This window comes from Carassius carassius, chromosome 4 (genome assembly GCF_963082965.1).
Source record: "Carassius carassius chromosome 4, fCarCar2.1, whole genome shotgun sequence".
In the NCBI taxonomy this organism is placed as follows: domain Eukaryota; kingdom Metazoa; phylum Chordata; class Actinopteri; order Cypriniformes; family Cyprinidae; genus Carassius; species Carassius carassius.
In genome coordinates, this window is record NC_081758.1 from 22,877,962 (window position 1) to 22,900,202 (window position 22,241).

Consider the following 22,241-nt stretch of genomic DNA (forward strand, 5'->3'; position numbering starts at 1 on the left):
TGCTGCAGGAAGGAAAGCATGACCACAATCGGGCATCGCCAGGGACCTTCTCGGTGAGAAGAACAACACTCAACAAACAGGTTCCACTTCAAGTGGTGGTGTTCACTATCTCTTGGGGTAGATGACCTAGAACCTCCACATCCTGTCCAGGGAACAGACATGGAGTTTCCAAAGGTCTGGACATGGGTGCCAAACTGTGCCCCATCTCTGAGTCAGTAGATCCTTCCTCAGTGGAATCGGCCAAGGAGGGGCTATCGCGAGGAGCACTAGTTTGGGGAACCAGGTCCAAGTGGGCCAATATGGCGTGTCTGTGCAAGAAGGCTTACTAGGGAAAACACATTTTGTGTATCGCCCATGGCCAGCTGAGTGCCAGGTTATCCATGCCGAGTCTTCCCTCAGTCAGGGAGTAGAACAACTGGCAGTGAGAGGTCTTGGAGAGGCAAACAGGTCTACCTGAGCGTCACCGAAATGTCTCCAAATCACCTGGACCGTCTGGGGATGGAGTCGGTTCTCCCGGGAGCATTGCTTGAGACAGCTCGTCGGCTGTACGGTTGAGCAGGCCCAGAATGTGAACAGCACGAAGTGACCTCAAAACCTTCTGACGCCAAAGGAGGAGGTGGCGGGCGAGTTGCGACATGCAATGGGAGCGCAGACCACCTTGTCGGTTGATGGACGCAACAGTCGCTGTGTTGTCCGTTCCACAGCCACAGCCATTCTCATGAAAACCACAGCCTGCATGAAAATCTGTTCTTAGTTGCACCCCTGCCCAGAGAAACGTAAGATCTGACCACGGGGTGAGGGTTTGGCGACAGGCTAACTTGGACCTGGTGAGTGGCGCGCTTCCACGCCCACCTTAGGACTTGACCATGAAGCCAGTGCTGGAGTGGTCTCATATGTAACAGGCCCAGTGGTGTAAGTGCCACTGCAGCCACCATATGGCCCAGGAGCCTCTGAAAATGTTTCAGTGGGACAGCTGTCCTGCCCTTGAATGTATTCAAGCAGGCTAGCAGCAACCGCGCACGTTCCTCTGTGAGGTGCACTGTGTTCGACTGAGCCCAGCTCTTTTCCCAGGTGACCTGAAGGCCCAACAGGCTGAGGTGTCAGAATCTTCCTCAGAGAGCTCTCCCTCCGATGCTGAGATCAACATCTGGTCGGGGGGAGGTCCACTGGATACCACTGGCACGCTCATTAAAGAGGGCCCAGCACGTTCCATGGGTCGCTCCACTGTATCAGAGGTGCTGGAGGAGTTATGGTCCCCAGAGGGTTGGTACCCCACCACTGTAACCCTCAAACCACTCACACTACTGCTGGAAGTAGTTCTCGTCTGTTGGCAACCAGAACGAACCCCAGATCGCGGCAACGGGACTTTGCACCCCTGAAGGTAGCGGAGCCTGGTTCGCAGCTCTGAGATAGTCATCTTCCTGCAGTGGGAACATGACTCATCCATGAAGGCCACCTCAGCGTGCTTGATGCCCAGACACGTGAGGCAGCGATCGTGACCATCACCCGCTGCCAGGTAACAGCCACACCCAGAAACGCAAGGATGAAACAGCATCCTTATAAGGACGATCCGTCGTCTTTACAAAAATGCACCTGTTTATTGCTCTTTTAGAGAAATGGCTCTTTTAGGGAAATGCTCTTTTATGTGCTGAGGCGCACAGAAGAATGGCCACTTGCAGCACTACAGGGGGTAGAGCAACCTGAAGTGCACAACCCACTTGACACAGGAAAATATCATCTGTTGTGTTTCACAAAAGAAAGAAAGTCACAGATTTGGAATGGCATGAGGATCAGTAAATGATCACAAAATTTATTTTTATTGCTTTTGTTTCCTCATTGGAGACTTCTTGGGGTGGTATGGGTGTAATTACGTTAACAGACAGTGATTATAGATAGGGTGGTTTTACAATATTAGGGTGGATTTACAAAATTTTCAAGATGTTGTTCAGTAGGATTTTTTTTTGAGTACATCAATCCTAATTTTTTCTCTGGTTTCAACTCCCACATTCACTTACTGAGTTAATACTGTCAGATGTTTTGAAGCCAAGGAAGGCTCAACGCGTAATACAAGCATGGTGCAAAAGCAATATTTGCTGATTTAGCAACAATGGCCCCCCACACTCCCAAAAATCATTGTTCAACACGTATAATGTCACTTTAGTGAAGCCTCTGCATACATTGAATCCTATTAAAATCCGTCTCTGTATAACACATACCTTATTAGCCCATGGCGACCGCTTGCCTCCTTAGGGCAGTGCTGTAATGAGGTGGAGTGTATTTTTTAATTGTGTAAATTCTGACCATAGACAAAGAAAACATGTCAGTTTGCAGTCCTGAGGCCTAGCACTCATTGCGGAACTCACCCTGGCAAAAATAAATATATAAAAATGTTCTGTTTCGGCCTAGTGTGACAGCATCTTTAATTTAACAGTCAACAATCACATAAACAGAGCAGTGGGAGCATTTTAATTAAGAGACTGTGAGCGGGTGGCACGGCGGGGCCAGCACTTGAAGAATGCCATTAGAGGAGGCAGGAGAGAGGAAGAGAGGGAGGCAATGCTGGCATGGAGAAATAGCAGTGGGGTAAATGTCGAAGGAGAGAGTGAGAACAGAGGAGAGAGCAAGGGAAAGATTAAGGCTCTAGGCTGGCGGACCGGGTCCCTTAGGTCGCAGCCACACATGGCCAGGTTTGCCACAATAGTGTTTAAGAGCCTAGTCTCATGACTGGATTAGGGCGCAGAGCGGCAGACCGCGAACTGTTTGTGTTTTTTCCCCAGGAGCCAAGAGAGCGAACAGTGTCCTAATGAACTAGCAAGGCCAGTATGAAGTAGGTCTGGCTGCTGTAGTGAGGGACAACTGCCTAATGAGCAGAACTGAATTGCACTGAACAGATCAGCAATACAACAGCCTTCAGAAATGTGGTTTGCTTGGCACTAGGTAGAAGCAGCTTCGTTTAGATATGCAATATCTATGTTGCCTTTCGAGCTCTTATGTGTAATCTTTTTACAACGTTTAAATACTTTTTCTTATTCCACAGACAAGTATGAAGCCAATTGTTGGCTGATTTCCATATAATGTGTAAATACGTTAACTCTTTGGTGAAAAATTAATTTTTAAATTAACAAATAATAATCATCTAAAAGTGTCTTTTTTAATTGATGTCACATATACATATATATATATGTCTATTTTTTACTGGAAAACAAGAAAATACTGAAAATACAAATTGCTGCAAATTAATAAAATAAAAGTAAATTTTGTTGATTTTTATTTTAATTTGTTTATTATTGCAGTGGTGTGAGTGTGGGGCAGGACAATCTGGATAATCTGATTTAAACAGTTATTACTTGTGCAGTTCAATTTAGTGATGCAGCAATGAAATGCTTCAGCTTTAAGGCAAAAATGTTTTTTATTAACATTTAAATGGCTTAATTTTTCACCCCCAAAATTATTTTGTGATGTATCCTATTGATATGCAGATTTCATATAATCAATGTGCTGATTAAACAAACGCACACACAAGTTGTAGACTCACATCTCAAGAAAAATTAAAGGATATCAGAGTGCTTAATAGTATTTAATGATTTGATCTCTCTCTCTGATTGTGTTATCACAGGATGTTTTGTGACAAAATGCAGTGCAAATACAGATTTTTTGCCTCTTTGAAAATAAAAAACAATTTCTGTTCTGTAAACCAATACAAGCAAGAATTGGTCTCTGTGTACAAATAAAACCTGGCAAATGTTATTAAGTTGAAACATACGTAGATCAAAGGGCACAAGATTTCTAATTAATGGGGTAATTGGAATTAAATCAGAGCGTCACAAATAATAAAGCAGAGGAAAGCACTTGTTTATGGAAGAAGAGATCTGACCGCGTAACCAAACATTAACATATTTATAGAAGAATGAGTCTTTCACCATCTGCTGTAAATCTTCGCATCTTCATAAATTTCCTTGAGTAGCTGATTTTTTTTGCAGCCATTACGGCACCGTTGTGTTTGTCATGACAATCGGTGTGCATCCTTTAAACATGCTTGTGTCTTTTTTTCTGGTCCTCATTAGTGCTATCAGCAGACTGCGCCTGTTACCCTTAACAAGCATTAAGTAGAAAGCTGCCAGTTCAGTTAAAGCGCATCGGCCCCAGAGGAGAAACGACAGATTTAACAATGACTGACTTACCGATTTCATGAAACGGCCCCTTTCTCTTTGAACCAGGTCTCCGTCTTTTTTGGGGGGGTATATGTGAAATGCAGAAAGTAGGACAGATGTCCATGTGGCTGGTTGTAAGTTCGACAATGTCTGCCATGTTAATCTATGAGCCTCCTCAAACAGCCAGACCTCCTGGTAACAGGATTAGGTTTGGGACCCCAGTAATCTGGTTTGGAGGGTGGCACTAGTCGGGGGGGGTACACATTAAATGTGTTTGGAGAGGAACTAACATGTCCTCAAATGTATAGATAGCATTTTTCTTATTTGATGAGGCTTTAGCCATTGTCTCCAGTACAATAAGAACTATTAAACTGCCATTAGTGTCATTGTACTGTATAATCCTCAGCAATACAAATAAATGTACATTTATTTTTTTAAAGTTTAAAAGTTTTTGTTTGTAAAAAAATATATATTGGGATTAAATATATTAAAACATTAAATGTAATGTTTTATTTATTTATTTATTTTTGCGATGATAACCCTTTTTTATGTTTAAAAAAACATTTAAATTATTTTGTCATTCTTATGATTTCTCTTTCAATTCCTTGTATAAGCTTTCAGCATAGCTTTGTTTGCCTTAAAACTTTCTGTCTTGATTGTAGGCTTGTATAACCAAATGCAATCCATTAACAATCATGTTTTTTCTCCTCTTTGTTTGCATTGCATATTTTTTTTTCCATATTTAGGTCAAGTGTTTTAGCCTACAGAGCTTTTTATCTTAGTGATCTATGTGACAGAGGCATGTGCTCAGAAATGCATTTCCTCCTGGATCGGAGCAAATTGCTGATTTGCTGGGTAGGCTGGTATACCTGCCCCCTTTAGCAGACTATTTAACACAGACACAAGCTTCTGCGTAATTCCCCTTAACCCTCTGATTCAATCCGAGTTGATGTCCTGTTGGTTTGTGTGTGTGCGCGTGTGTGTGTTCTCTTTCCTTTGGCCAGACTGGCTACAATTGTGCTCACGTCAACGTGCAGGCCATTTCTTCATCGTCTATTAAAATCAAAGCCCATTGCAATGAGAACTGGAATCTTGGCTTTAATTAAACAGCATTACTGTTAGTGTCAGACATAGGCTGCTTTGTCGCATTGATTTTTCTCCTTAAGTGTGACAGACCTATGGAGATCATACAGGAAATCAGTAATGTATTGTAATTCACTACTTCCCTTGTCTGATCAATTTGAATATTTAAAGTGATGAACACAGTGCACGACTGTTTAAAAGGCAATTTGCGTAGATTTGTTTTAGTGGTTTGTTTTTAAGATATTTAAATATGCACATTTTGCAACAATGGTCATTAAAATACAGTAAAAAAAAAAAAAAAAAGGAATCGAGAATTGTATCATTTAAATTTAATACATTTTATAATGAAATAAATCTAGCAATTAAAATGAATGGGGGACACTTGTAAAATACTTGCATTTAAATTAAATTACATTTCATTAAATAAAATATATACATTACATTAACATAATAATCTTTTGATTTTGAAGGTATATACTGTAGTAATCCTAATTTTTGCGCTGTTAGAAAAGTAAGCTGAATGGGGAAACTGCTATAGCTTTTTTTTTGCTATAGGGATTTCAGCGATGTGGTTATGCTAATTAGTATTAATATGCAAATTTGGGAGGCCTCTTTATTTTAAACCGATGGCCCAAGCAATATTAAATGCAGTTCTAATCTTTATTAGACACGAATTAATTGTGCTCATAAAATGCATGACTTTAACAGTGTTAAAAAACAGTGAGGCTTGATTTTTGTCACTACTGAAATTCAGTGCTTGGCTAGATGCTGTGAAACGGCACCCAGGATCTCACTAGATCTCCTATCACATTATATTATAGTTAAGACTCGTGGTCTCTCGATTTGGGCAGAAAGTCACTTTCTTTCAAGTCTGATGCAATGCCGCATGTAATTTTGAGCAGATGTATTTTTTAAGATGGCAAGTTTGGCATTCCTATATTACTTTGCATTTGCAGTGTCTTTAACATTTCATCACTAGAGCCTGAATTGGCCATAAATAAATTACAACTTGTGGTTCATAATTGATAGGAAGATAGGACACAGATGTGACAATTATCGTGCAGCTGTTAAAAAAATTGCTTTATTAATTTATGTATTTGTTCCATCCTGTCAGTCAAACATTTTCTCAGAGGAGGAACGCTAGCGCCCTCAAAAAACTAAATCAAACAGTCCTGCTTCTTTTTCCTAATGACACACCAAAACTTCTGGTCGCCGATCTGCACACTTTATCAAAATTATAGAGATGTGAATCACAATCCATATGATATTCATCATCATTCATAATAGATCATCATAACAGTTTATAATAGAACACAGTAACTTTACTGATGATGTCAGCCTTAATGAGTTATATGTCACTCTGTCATATATGCATCATATCATATATTATCAAAAAAGGAAAAAACAAAGGACTCTTGGTTTGTCATCAGCAGAGATATTTCAACATAAAGAGATCAGATCTGTGGGAAATGGCGTTGTTTACTTTCTTTTGTTTTGATCACAATCATCTGGATATGTATCTGAGGGTCTCAAAACAAATGCATTTAAGTAGTGCTGAATTTTTGTGTGCACAAATGCAGAACAGTGCTTGTGGTCTTACTGTAATAGTTTTAACCCATCAGATGGCCCCAAAACCTTCAGAAGTGTAAGCCGCAAAAATGCGATTTTTTTTTTTTTTTTTTGTGTTTTACTCATCCATTCTGTCTAGCTGTCCATCGCAAATCTTTTACACAGAAGATCTCAATATGCTGCTTACTGCATTACATGTATTTTGCATGCATTTTATCTGAATACATTTCAAAATATACTACAGAATCTGTCTTTTTCAGCTGTCTTTTTTTGTAGAGACAGTAGCACTAATTGAAACCATAAACTGTGGTCATCACGATAGTGATGGAAGTGAGAAAGTATCAAGGCACTGATGACTTGATGAAGTGAAGTTCTAACTAAAGGCAAGGACTCAGGAGGGACTGTGCATGTGTGTGACTGTGTGTGTGTGTGTTTGTGTGTGTGTGTGTGTGTGTGTGTGTGTTTGGCCTCTACTGGTTGTCTTGATTAGAAGCAGAATGTCTTGTGTGTTTCTGGTTTTGGGCCCAGTGGAATCATGGTGCACATGTTTGGTATCATGGATGTTCATTATAGCCTGTATGTGATATATAACTTCATCACATCATACTGACACTTAAGGGCATTTAAGGTCTGAGGGAATTTTCCATGATTATTCATACATTGTGTAACACTCCTGACTCATAAACAGGAAATCTGACTTTTTTTATTGTATTGTTTCATTTTATTGGGTTTTCTCTCTCTCTCTCTCTCTCTCTCCAGAATTCAAATTTGGACATAAAGTGGTGACTCAACACAAAACCAAAACTGTTTTAAGTTACAAAAGTAAACAATTTTTTTTTTTTTTCAACCAAGCATTTTCATTTCATGTCATCTATCCTGTTGGGATCTGTAGAGTTTTATTGGAAATTTTTTTAAATGAAATTTTTATGTTTTGACTCTGCGCAGTGATATGGTTATGATTATATGCATTTCATTATTTGCGTTTAGCATTGGTTTCCATGCTGTCTACTATTCTGTCAGAGCAGGTCTATGACCTATTTTTGGGTCACGCCCTTCAATTGAGAAATCTGCATTATAGAATCTGAAAACTGAAACCCAAAAGGAAAATTCCAGAATTGTGGATTTTCCTGACAAAATGATTTTAAACTGTTAAAAATAATGCAATAAATATGCTACGTAATATATTCTTCTTTCAAAAAATTTGATTTTACACCAATAACATGAAATTTAAAGAATAAGAGGAAGGGCTGAAGCATTAAAAATCTTTGGTGAACCTTTTTCATCTGTCTGTGGGATGCCGCAATTTCATTTAGGTTATGTTAACACTGTTGTGTCTTCGTAGGTCTTTTCTGTGAACTATGCTCTTAGGTACAATACATATTGACTTATGATTTTTAATTAGTAAGGCCATCGAGTATGGGTTAATAAAATCCTCTGTAAGATAAGGATATATAAGGAAATAAATCATATTCATGTTTTAAATTTTTTGTTTATTATATTATATTATTTTATATTATATTATATTATATTATATTATATTATATTATATTATATTATATTATATTATATTATATTATATTGTTTTGTTATACAATTTTATGTTGTTTTTAACTGGTGCTAAATTATATAAATTATATTAAGACATAATAACCATAATCTATATCAGTTAGGCTTATTATAGAGTGTACCTTAAATATTCTAGCGATCATGACCACGGTGATTCATCCAATGCAGAGACCAGTGTTATAACCACAGTTATTTCCAATAAGTCAAGCTCCTTAACCTAACGCTGGTCCACAAACCGGGGAATTGTGCTCTGCAAATTGCTTTTTTTGGGGGTGGTGGGGGGGAGGGTTGTTGAGGGGGTGGTGGTGGTGGTGTATTTGTTCTTAGTGAATTCCCTTCTTAATTTTCTTTGACTTACAATTTGGGGATTTTCAATGTAAAGTCAAACTAATTTGTTCAGCTTCTTCTGCTCTGGCTTGTGGAATTACTTATTTCAGGTCTGTTTGGCAACAAAACAACAAAAATGAATTAATTTCTTCCATTATTTTTGTCTTACATAATTATAATTTTGTCTTAATTTTTTTTAAATTTATTTGTATTTTTGACCTGCTAGTAAATTTATATTTTTTCTACTATGTTTTTCTCCTCTGAAGATACAGAATATTAATGAGTGTTTGGGCAGTTAAACTGAAGAGGCTGTGTTCATTAGCCAGGGTACAGTGTAGCTACTACAGGGCTGGGCTAACCGGTTCTACAGGCACCCTGACGGTGGCCGGTTAGCGTGGTGGCAGTGGTGTGGGTCAACCCACCTGGGAGGGAGACAGCTGTCTCGTCGCTATCCAGCGCATGTCAGGTCTAATGACTCGCAGCTGACACCTTAACCCAGCCACATTGCACAATTACTCCCTGTCATCCTCCATTTAATAGCCAGGCCCACCCCCTCCAAATATACCCACACTCATCCACTGGGCCTTTCTTTGTATATATATATATATGTTTATTGGTAACACCAATAAACAGCAAAAAACTGTAGTGAAATTGAAGAATCTGTTCAGATTTCCTGCAACAGAAATGCAGCTGTGAGTTAATGGAAGCTGATGAGGAGATGAACAAAAGGTCTGCAGAGAAGTAGACGTGTAAGGTGTGACATGGTGACTGGTGTCTGGTCTCCATGGGAGGTTGCGGCAGACACTAGAGGAAAGGTCACAGGTTGTCTCTTAAGGAGTCCTGAACAACGGTGATCAAGAGGCTCTGACTGACTTGGTGGGATTATTTCTAGGTATTTGTTGTGATTATTGGCATGAGGCATTGTTACAACTGTACACAATTGTCTTTTCTTTAAATAAGTGCTTGCACTGTGGAATCTTTTGAATATAATGTGAATGTTGTAGGTATGTATCTGAAGAATGATGTACTATTAAAGTGCTAGTTTTATGCTTTAACGTGTGTGTTTGTGTGTGTGTGTGTGTGTGTGTGTGTGTGTGTGTGTGTGCGTGTGTGTGTGTGTGTGTTTGTGTGTGTTCTCCTCCTGACCAATCTGTTGTCTGACCAACTCAGGTCACATTAACCCAGTTCTCACAGTTGTGGTCTAGGAAAAGAAAAAAACACACACACACACACACACACATATAGCTCAACTTAGTAATGTAGTATGGCCTGAAGTTGCCTCATGCTGTTAGATTTCCACTGTTGTCGTGCAATGATCAAGTTATTTACTGCTTACATTACCATGTGGCTCGATAAGCATATTTTCCCCAGTAGACATAACAAAATGGTTTATCACCAGGGTTACTACTGAATGTAGCAGGGTGTACAGCCAGTGTGTACTTACACTCCTGTGCTTTATATAGCACCACATAAATAAAACTTTTCTCTACTGTAATAAAAAGCTGATTTTTTTTTGCATTAAATAATGAGGTGATCTTGCTCGTAAAAGCATCATGAGTTCAAATAAAATAAAAGAGAATATGTGCAGACTAAACTGTTCGGTAACTTTTTTGAGTAAATGATTAGGTGTATACAAACATTCTTTTTTGTTATGGGAATTTTTATATATATTATTATTTGCTTAATTTCATATCTCAACACCCTGGATGCAGAAATGTCCAGAAGATCATATGAGTTTAATTTGATGCACTTGTTTTAATCATTTACTTGTATACCAGTTTAGTTAGGTTTTCTCAGTGGAATAATATTTAAAGATATGTGATTATTAACGTATAACTAATGCTTGGTCTTTTTAATCATTTGCATGATAAAAATAAAGTGAGCTGCATTTAGCCTGTTGTCACAGACCATGACACCTTGAGTAGTATTTTAAATAGCTGTTTACTTTCCTTTACATTACAGTTTCTCTAACAGGTCACCCATTGACCTCTTTGTGGTCTGGGTGCCAGAAGCGATTCCACACACATTAACTTCATCACTAGCTAACTAATGCGTGCGACCCCACAGGATTGTAGGCACCCTGGCACGTGTGTGTTGTAGGCTTCAAATGGCAGGAATCTCATACGGACGCAACACTGCTCCTTCCTGACAGCTCCCTCCAATTACCGCCACTCCTGTCGCATATCTCCCATCTCTCTCTGGCCCAGATCACATGTGACCCTGCCCGCTGCCACGCTGGTGGAAGCAAAAGGGAGACACAGGAGTCCAAGGGGATAGGGAGTTTCAAACAAACATACCTGCGATGTATTCCTCTTCTCAGCAGCTTCTCTGTGTAGTTTTTGGTAGGACTGTTATATATTTATTAGTCAATGCATTAACGTGCTCATTAGATTTCACAATTTTAATGGCTGCTAAAACGTGATCTAAAGATATTAATTAAATATTTATAAAGAGATATTTTTTTATAAATAATTCAATTATTTTTACATTTATATTTGCCAAATTTTATTTGGTATTACAGTCTGATTTGGCTTTCTAAAGACTGAATTCAGATTAATTGATGTTAATTATTTAATTGTATTGACAGAAGTAGCTTTATAGTTTTAGCTTGAGCTTTATAGCTTTATAGACTATGCTCTACTTATTGACAAAAAAATATGTGTATCTGATGAAAGGCTGTCGACAAGTATTATTTTAATTTGGAAACATATATAAAGCCTGATAGTATAAAGATATTTTCTATTTATAAATCAGGGACTGTTTCTAAGAGATTGTTTGTGGTTAACAAAATGCAACAATTATAGTGTCAGTTTGAATATTTGCTTTAACAGATTTGTAAAAAATAATATCAAACATATTTAATCACAAGTGTTAACATGCTCATTTTGACAGCCCTATAGTTTTTAGATTGTAGTTAGTGTGCTTTTTTTTTGGACTGCGAGCCTGTATGCAAGCTTATGGTTTTTGTGCAGCTGATTGTTTAGGGGCCTGACTGCAGGCCAGTTGAAACTGCAGAGACAGGCCAGAAATGAAAAAGTATAGATGAGACCAACAGCTTTGTTTGGATGCTCATTTGCAGTGTCGTGAGATTTCTCTGAGGAGGGGAAGCAGGGAAATAGTCACATACAAGCAGAGAAGTGAGGAAGTGGAGATTTCTGTGGCTCTAGGGGTTTTGGTGATTAAACACAGGAACTACAATCACATTACAGCTCTCATAATTTGCACCTTTCTCTCATGTAAAATCCAGAAAAAAAGAAAGAAAAAACAAACATGTTTGTATGCTTTCCTACATATACTTCAAACACAAACTTTCACAGGGAGGAAGGCATTTTATTTTTTTAACATATAAACACAATATCACAAAACCTGATAAAAAAATAAAAATTGTATCTGGTTTTATCACAATATCACACTTTTTTTAATCTTATTTAATTTCAAAGAAATACCCAAGCAAAGCAATTCTAATGACAAGCAGTAAGCATTTTTATTCCAGTAGCTGTATTACTGAGAAACAAAGCATGAATGGGCTCTTTACATTATATAAACAATATCATATTTTGAAAACTTTTCAGTGGCATTTTTTTAAGTCATGAGTTCATGAAAATTATTATGAACAGTATATTATTAGTCATTAAAATGAGTATCATTTTAAGGATGCATCCTAGGGAGCATGAAACATTTATTGATTTACAACATTCACAAACAACAATCCCTGCTCTTCAACTGGCAAGCTAGAGCGGATACCTGCTGTCTGAAGTTTTGCTACACTGGAACATGAATTTAACTAGGAACCTTCCATCTGATCCGCTGGCATCTGGCCAAACAGATTTCTCCCCCCTTATGATTATTTTATCTCTTTAAATTCTTTATGATGAAACGCTGCAGTAGTAACTTTGCTTAAGCTGAGCCGGGCCTGGCTTTCACTGCTGCTATCTGGAATAGCTCTCCTCTGTGGCTCGTTCCTGCTCCCTCTGTTGGATTCTGCTTGTCCATTAGTGCCATCTGTGCCCGCCTGTGCCGTCTGTGAGTGCCTGCGCTCCGCCAAAATGAATGGCATTTTCTCTCAAACAACCAGGGGATGGTGCTCAGAGCTGTTAGCTGGCAATGATCTGCACTTTTTTCTGACAAACCCAGGAAAGACAGACAGGATGGGGAGCAGAAAACATCTGCACATGTAGTAAAGCTTTGCTTAAGGTGCTTTTTCAGGAAAAGACATTTTTGGTGACCATGCTGCTAAGACGAGCTTTGTAAACTTGATATCTTCCAACACGCTGGTTCACCAGAGCAAGTCATCTGCGGAAATCAGATGATCAAGAACCTTTGCAATAAGTCTTCTTTGGTAACAATTACCTATTATGTGTTCCCGGGGAATCGGATTAACCTTGCCCCAACCTTGCAATTGACAGTGCAGTGCTCTAACAATTGAGCTACAGGATCATCAAGTAGGTTTGAGAATTTGAGAACTGGTTAGTCAAAGACACACATTTGAAAAATAGTTTTGTAGTAACAGAAATTATACTTAAAAATAAACAATTAGAATGTGTTAAATACGATTGTTCTATGTAGTATTTTTGTAGTTTTTACTTTTGCTTAGCCTCATGTAATTTCAAAAGCGTCTTTCAAAATGTCTTTTTTTTTCTTCACAGAATATGAAAAATATAAATGATACCAGAATTTAATGAACAGTAATCAAGTGAAATCTGAATCATAAAATTTCCCATCTCTAGATTCAAGATACAATTCACCTGCTTGTATTGTACTGTATCTTAATTTTTTTCTGCGTCTGTGATTGAGGGTATTACTGTGAATGTTTACATTCTATGTGTGTCTTGTAAGGGATAGTTAAAGGGTTTGTTCATTCGCTCAACCTTCCCTTACAAAAAGAAAATATATATGAATAATATTTTATATGTATATATATATATATATATATATATATATATATATATATATATATATATATATATATATATATATATATATATATATATTAGTGTTGTCAAAAGACCCGGTACTTCGGTACCAAGTCGGTACTAAAAAAATTAAAATGTCACGGTACCAGGTTTCTTTAAGTACCGGTAGTACCGAGGACCCGTTCAAACCCGGTTCTGGATGCATACAGCGCTATGATTTCCGCAAAGCAAAACACGCGGACGGAATCTCAAAATCCAGTCATGAAAATGAAAGTTACATTTTAATATGTACAGTCACGGAATTTGTCATGGTTAGCATAAATGAATCAAATCAAATCTCCATATGGACCAGTATCTGTAAATGTTAAGCCGCAAAAGTTGGTTGAAATCTGCATCCTGCATGTTTTGCGCGTCTCTGTGTGATGAATGAATGGATTGTTTACTACATAGAATGAAAGCGCCATGACGCTTGCAATAATGAGGACATACAACATCACCAGAACTGTTCTGAGTCACTTCACAAGCATTTTACCGTTTCATTTGAGTAAAACCAGCGTCAATTTAAAGGTATTCACGGAAAACCGTCAAAACAGCCTCTACATTGCGAGTAAATCACTCGCATATGTGAATAAATTTTACTAAGGGCGAGTAAATTATGTCTATTGTTAGCCATTGGCTAATAAATTCTTAGATTTTACTCGCCAGTGTGTGTGTGTTCGAGGCTATTATAAGGGGCAGATATATTTTCACTCGCTGAACACTGAGCGCTTCAGAGTTCTCTCTCCATCAAGCGATCTGTACTTTTCAATTCATCTCAATGGACGCACAGTACACCTGTTGCCTCTTTTACTGTCTATGGTATTTGCCGAACTGTAAACTCTGTGTGAAGGAGCACGACTCGCCGTCGCTTTGCTGATAGCTCTGTTTCTCACACATGCAAAGAGAGAGAGAGAGAGAGTCTTACCACGCTGAATCGACATGCTACATGTAAACTATATTCTTTGTTGTCTTCTCCTGTCAAAATAATGTAGTTCATTTAGAATTATTCATATTTTCGAACAGGCAGAAGATGTGCCGGTTTCTCCGGTAGTGGGCGGAGCTAATACGCAAATGGCAATTTCATTGGCTGGCGCTCATCTTTTACCGTCCCTATTTTGATTTCAGCAAATCAGTTCGACCGAACGCAGACAACGTGATTAATATTCATGAACCCAGCAGCTCATCAATCCATAGTGCATTGTATATTGTTAGTATGGTAGTAGAATTAGTAGTAGAATTAGTAGTATTGTTATCTTTTAATAATAATTATTATGATCTATTACTATTTTTTTTTTTTACAGAAACCCTCAATGAACAAAAATGTCTTAAGCATCACCACCAGTCTTAAGTTCAGATAAATGACAAATATGCATTCATTACACATTCATTTTTACATAAAGTCATTGTGCTAGAAATATTACTATTATTTTGTAAAATGTATGTGATACTGCTACTACTGTTAATTAAAAATTAATCAAAAAATATTTCTTCCATGTTTTAATTTTAATAGCAAATCCCCTTTATCTACCAAAAAATAAAATGTGTTTAAATTTCATAAATTAAAAGACAAATCAAATTTGGGTGAAACTTGTTTACTGTTTTTCATAATAATATTACTTGTAAAGGAACTTTAAACACAATTGTAAATAAGTATAAAGAATGGCATTGGTTTTATTTTTAGTGATAAAAAGTTTTTTTTTTTAAATTAGCATATTTTTGTGTTTTGCTTTGGTACCGAAATTGGTACCGAGAACCGTGGATTTTCACTGGTATCGGTACCGAATACTGAAATTTTGGTACCGTGACAACACTAATATATATATATATATATATATATATATATATATATATATATATATATGATCAATGTATTAAATGATTAAACATTATCTTGGAAATTTGCAGAATTATATATTGTGTTAATATATTACAATATATTGAATAATACATTAGGAATTGCCGCTTTCATATATTGAAAAATATGTGACAATGTATTGAATTATATATTATATATAATTTAATATTCAGTCATACACTTCATAACATATAGATGTACATGTGATAAGATATGGTACTGCATGTGTATAAATTTATTGCACATACATTTACTCATGCAGTATATACACATGTATATAGACATATACCGGTTTATCTGTTAGATTTTATAATTATTTGCGTTTCATATTTTCATATATAGCCAGTTAACATCCGCTTAAGCACACCTGCAAGTACTAAAGTATTTTGCAAAGACACTATCAGCACAATCAGCATGAGTGCAGCCCATTACTTTTTAAATAAAGTAATAAATAATCTTAATAGTGTTAGGCCATTTGTCAACATAACCACATGATCAACTCTTCAGCACAACAGTAACCCCAAAAACTCAGACATACCAGAAATTCCAAAATAATAGAACATTAAACAATAACAGAGCTCAATACTGAGCAAAACACATTAAATAATATTTTATTTTAAGATTCACTCATGTCAGAAGTAAAGCATACTAGGATCTAGAAACCTGCTGTAACTTTTACATACTGTGAATGATTGTATATATGTGTGTACTGTACATACATAACTAGATTCAGTCATGTGTGAGGTGTAAATTGCATCTAACTTGGGGTGGGGGAGGAGGGGGGCAATAAACATAACATTTCTCAAAAGCAGTTTTTGAAGGGGACACAAATAATACAGCTAAAATTGTACTTGTAAGGATATGTATACACAGAGGATTGTCTTGCTACTATTAGTGCAGCAGGGAGACCGTGCCAAATTAGACAACTTAAAGCTGCTGTGCTTGCGCCGCAACAGTGTTCCCATCCATGATAGACATTACTATCCATCACAGTCCGCGGTTTTGGGCTAGTTTTGAGTAGCAATTGGCTGTGTTTTGTTATGAAAACCCGGTAACCTTTTCCCTCAGGGTTAATAAGGTAACGTTATTATTGCTAACATAGCGGACTCGTCAAAAAATACATTGGCATCCGATGTTTAAGTGAATAAAATAGCCTTAAACGCCTTACTTACTGGAGTTCCACAACTACTGGCTTTGTTCTCTCTCACCACACCCAGACCCCCCGGGATGTGTAATATATATATATGGAAGTTACTGCATATGCTGAAATTAACTTGTAATGACTGATCCGAGGCAGATATAAGCAAGTAGAGGTTAATGGCTTGCAGAGTCTGACCAATTTGTAAACATCATGACACCTAATGTCAGTGTAGTATTTTTTTTACCAGTGTCTCAAGATTAAAAACTATAATTCTCCTGTCTTGTGGGTAAATCTGATAGTCATCAGCTCTTGGTTGCTGATCATATGCCACTTTATTTACCCAGAAGACTTTTACAGTTTTTAATTTACAGTGCCTATGCACCTCCAAAAGACATTGTGGATCATTGTGGCTATGGATTCAAATGACAGGGATCACCACCACTTTGTCAGCTCTCACTTTCAAAGCAAGCTACGGGTAGAGCATTATTAAGTCCTCCAGAGCCTGTGAGACTCATGCTGACATGCTTTTTTCAAAATGTAATGCTTGTCAGAATATCCATTTTGATTAATCCGTGACAGCTACAGTTTCTCTACTGTAAAATCGAGAGCTTCTTCACTGTTTCTGGTGGCTCAAACTGTCCTTTTCTTGAGGCTTTTAATGTATTCAGTGTTCCAGTGCCTATATCACTTTTTAATGACTGGAAAATTCATCCAAGTTGTCAGCAGGTGTTAGATTTTAGGTTCTCTTGGCTTGGTTCTGAATCTCCACCAGACCAGATGGCGGTGCTATGTGGGCCGTATGTGGACCATGGGTGTGGAGATAGTGGGGGCCAGCTCTAGAGTGCAGGATTGCTCACATTCTGGCATTTTCCCTAGGCCTGTTTGCAGCTGCACTTCCTGTCCCACTTTGATCTTCTAAAATGTTCAATATGTGAAAGGGTTTTGATGACAGACCTTATTTTGTGTAATGTCACAGTAGTTTTTATAAATAAGGCATAGATAAAAGAAAGGTTGCAATTAAAGAAAAACACTTATATAAATATATTGTGGTGGGAGGAGCAAACAACAGACACAGTGGGGGTGGCGTCAGACCTCGGAGAGGCTTTTATTAACAGAAAATAACAAAACAAATAAAAATGTCCAAAGGGGAAAAGTGTCCAAAATAAACCGGGAATCTGGTGTCCTCGTTGTGCTGCGGGGTTCGTGTAAGTAGGGCAGTGTTCAGGAAGGAAGGGTCCAGGTAAGGAGTGGAGTCCAGCAGCCGCACGTGCTCCCCTCTTCGGTCAGGGGATATATATATATATAGTTTAAGCTATATATAGATATACAGTATAGCTTAAACATATTTTGCAGTTCTGCAAAATAATAAATGCTCTTATAATGTATACAGTTTTTCTAATACAATTATAAGTCCAAAATTCTGATATAAATAACGCTTAAATTCAAAATGTATTTATATACAATTCGAACACACAAACACATAAAAAAAACACACACATATATATACAACCAGTCAACTTTCAAAAAACTTTTTTATATATATTTCTGATAGATGTCTCTTATGCTCACCAAGGCTGCATTTATTTGTTCAAAACATAGTTGAACAGTAAAATTGTGCAATATTACAATTGAAATATTATTATGATAATTATAAAATTATTATTACATTTAGCTGTTTTACACTCCATGTAGACTCCATTTCTCAAAACTCTTCACACAAAACCAAAAACACACACACAACATGTAAAACGTCACACCTATCTTGCAAAAGCAAACACATCATTTAAAATTATTTTGAAACTAAAAACATTATTTAAAACTATTCTTCTAAAATTTTTATTTTTGCGTAGTAACTGTAATTAAAAATAATTAGCTAGTACATACACACCAAACTACATACAGATGTAAAAAATGTAAAACACAACTCATGTAAAACACGTGTCTTTTGCTTGTTCAGTGTGCAGTGGACAGAGATTTTGTTCATAACACTCATAACACATATATGCATGTGCACATACAGTATATACAGTATGTATGTACAACAGATACATTTTACAGTTATGCAACTGAACTGAATCAATACTGAACTGACTTGAGCTGTATAATGACACTGACTTGTTAGAGCTGCTTTACAGCAGAATTTGAATTTAAAACTATTGTGAAACTGCTGTGAAACAATCTATATTTTATAAAGGGCTTTATAAATAATATAATTTATAATTAATACAATTAATCATGAATATAATTAATTTATAAATAATACTTGGCTTGTATGCATATTGAGTGTGTGTATATACTACCTGTCAAAAGTTTGGGATCAGAAAGATTTATTTTTTTACAGGAGTCCCTTAAGCTCAACAAGGCTGCATTTATTTGATCAAAAATACAGGAAAATATAATATTGTGAAATATTATTATGATGTTAAATAATATTTATCTATTTTAATATACAGTACAGACCAAAAGTTTGGACACACCTTCTCATTCAAAGAGTTTTCTTTATTTTCATGACTATGAAAATTGTAGAGTCACACTGAAGGCATCAAGGGCTATTTGACCAAGAAGGAGAGTGATGGGGTGCTGCGCCAGATGACCTGGCCTCCACAGTCACCGGACCTGAACCCAATCGAGATGGTTTAGGGGTGAGCTGGACCGCAGACAGAAGGCAAAAGGGCCAACAAGTGCTAAGCATCTCTCGGGGAACTCCTTCAAGACTGTTGGAAGACCATTTCAGGTGACTAACTCTTGAAGCTCATCAAGAGAATGCCAAGAGTGTGCAAAGCAGTAATCAAAGCAAAAGGTGGCTACTTTGAAGAACCTAGAATATGACATATTTTCAGTTGTTTCACACTTTTTTGTTATGTATATAATTCCATATATAATTCCACATGTGTTAATTCATAGTTTTGATGCCTTCAGTGTGAATCTACAATTTTCATAGTCATGAAAATAAAGAAAACTCTTTGAATGAGAAGGTGTGTCCAAACTTTTGGTCTGTACTGTACATTAAAATCCTGTGATGCAAAGCTGAATTTTCTGTATCATTACTCCAGTCATCAGTGTCACATAATCCTTCAGAAATCATTCTAATTGGCTGATTTATTATCAGTGCTGGAAACTGTTGTGCTGCTTAATATTTTTTGGAAACTGATACTTTTTTTCAGGATTCTGATGTTTATGTATTATAATATTGTCCTTTTACATTGTAAGGAAATCAGCTATATGGGCAAATAATGTAAATAACATCATACTGTAAATAGTATTATACAGTACATCTATTGGGGGAAATAATATGCTCTTCCTTGCATAGGATGAGATGGTCCTGAGAAAGACATGGTCTACATTTCAAGTTTTACCGTTCCCAATTCCTGGATCTCACACAGAACAAGTATAAGTGAAAGACGGCTCCTCTGGGAGTTCTAGGGTTGGGGGAATCAAGCTGTTCCAGAGAGTGGCTAGCAGAAGACACATGCAAAGTCCTCCTTTGGACAGGTGCCCATGCACACGGCTAATCAGAGCAGCAGACATCTTTCCTTGAAGTCTGGTGGCCATCAGAATGGTGCGGCTCGGAGAATGCTCCAAAGAGCAGAGATGGAGGGGTAAAGTTAGCCCCCCAACAGGCTGTCTCTGTTTGACTGATCTGTATAGGTGTAGCATATGTCTGGGGTTACCGAAGTGAAGCCCTTGATGAACTGAGCCTTGTGTGGTCTCTTAAAGATGGCATGAAACCATGAGAAATCTCTGATCAGTCCAATCAAGTGTCTTTCCAGTCTTTAATAAACTCTGTGTGGTGTTATTATTCCTGCCTTTATGTATTCAGCAACATTCAACTGATGTTGTTTGATATTTGTGCCTTCATGGGTTCATAATTGAGCTGTTTTTCGTGCTGCATATTGGCCAATTTAGTGCAAAGAATACACCCTGCATAAACTAGAATAAAGAATAAAACTTGCAGTCAGGCTCCTTTTATAAAAATGAACCCAATTTTATTTATACCATATATTAATTTTACATTTTGATTCCATGTACTCTTGACAACTGCATTTTGCAAGTCTCAAGTTGGAAGAACAAGTAAAAATGTCTCTAAAGCATATTCTTTCTTTACTACCCACAACACCTCCTCCAATGTCATCCCCTTGACATCTAGCCCATGGTGCTTCTATTTTTGTGGCACAGGTGGTCTCTGTCTTTCTCAGTGTGACATTGCATAGATATAGTGTCCAATGCCAAGTGCTCTGGCCCAGGAGCGATAATGGGTCTGAAAGTGAGTTTGGGTTTGACCATATTGCTCCGCAACTGGTCGACTCCTACAGCAAAACCCATCGCAGCCTCTGTGGCGAAGAAGGACAGCTTTTCATAGTTCCTGCTTCAAAGCCTGCAAAATCCAGTAAACTTATCCACACACTCGACGGTGGCCAAAACAGCATCTGATGTGCCTTATTTGTTGACGGAGTGAGATCTATCGCAGAGGGTGCGCCTCGCATGGCTTACAATGCAGGGACAACGTAAAGCCCCGTATTCGTGGATAGTCTATGAAGATGCTGGGTTTCTTCCAATATGCCAATTGTGACTTGAAACTAGGGCAGGCAAATATGATGTGAGTTTTTCATTGTTGGTTATTACACACTAGTTATCAATCATACAAATATATTAGCTCTTAGTGTTAAAAATGCTTGGGTTCAGTAGAATATTAATTAATCTTGCACATAATTGTGTAGGTGTGTGTGTGTGTGTGTGGGAGAGTGTATGGTGGTTATACGCTATGCGAGAGCTACCTCTTGGTGCCAGTGTACCCAGTTTCTCCAGCTGACGAGACACACACTAAAGAGCAGTGACAGATACATGGACACTATGTGCCATAATGAAAGCATGAGCAACTATACATTTTTTGGGGATTATTTTAAAATTATTTTGAATCACTGTCCAGAAATACTCAAATCATATACTTTTGGAAAGTAAGAAGAAGAAGAATATACTTGTTATTTGTGTGGGTGAAATTTGATCATTAATATTATTAAAACTATATTTTCATTTCCAATGACATTTACCACCATGTTGTGATGTGTTGTTATTTATATAAATTCATATTATAGACACATCCATTTTAGTTTTATTGTTATTATGTATTATAATATTTTAAAGGGAATTAAATATTTGTGGACAAGTAAAGTAAGAGCCATTTTGAGAAAAAGCCATTATGACTGATGTCTGGACTATTGATGTCATACAGGACTTTTATTAAAAATAATTTGCAGGATAATAAAGGCTACACCTTTAAATATGTATTTTTATTGTTAGAGATTTATTTTTAAGGGGCATCTTTGACACCCTATGCATTTAAAAAGGCACAAAATGCATGTTTTAATAAAAAAAAAGTGACAATAATAATAATAACTGTAGTAACACTTTTCTTTCAAGGTGTCCTTAATCAGCACGTTACATGTACTTACTATTATAATAACAATTAATTATGCATAATTACATACAAGAAACCCAAAGCCAAATCATAATCCTATTCCTAACCATAAAGTAAGTACATGTAGTTAATTAATATTACTCAGTACTTAAATGTATAATAACATTGTAACAAGGACACC

The 22,241-nt window shown here is 37.1% G+C and overlaps 1 protein-coding gene across 1 annotated transcript in view; it reads left to right on the forward strand.

Annotated features, from left to right (window-relative positions):
- The window catches only part of LOC132139517 (anthrax toxin receptor 2-like), a 56,974-nt gene that overhangs the window by 32,800 nt on the left and 1,933 nt on the right, over window positions 1–22,241 (forward strand). The window lies entirely within an intron of this gene.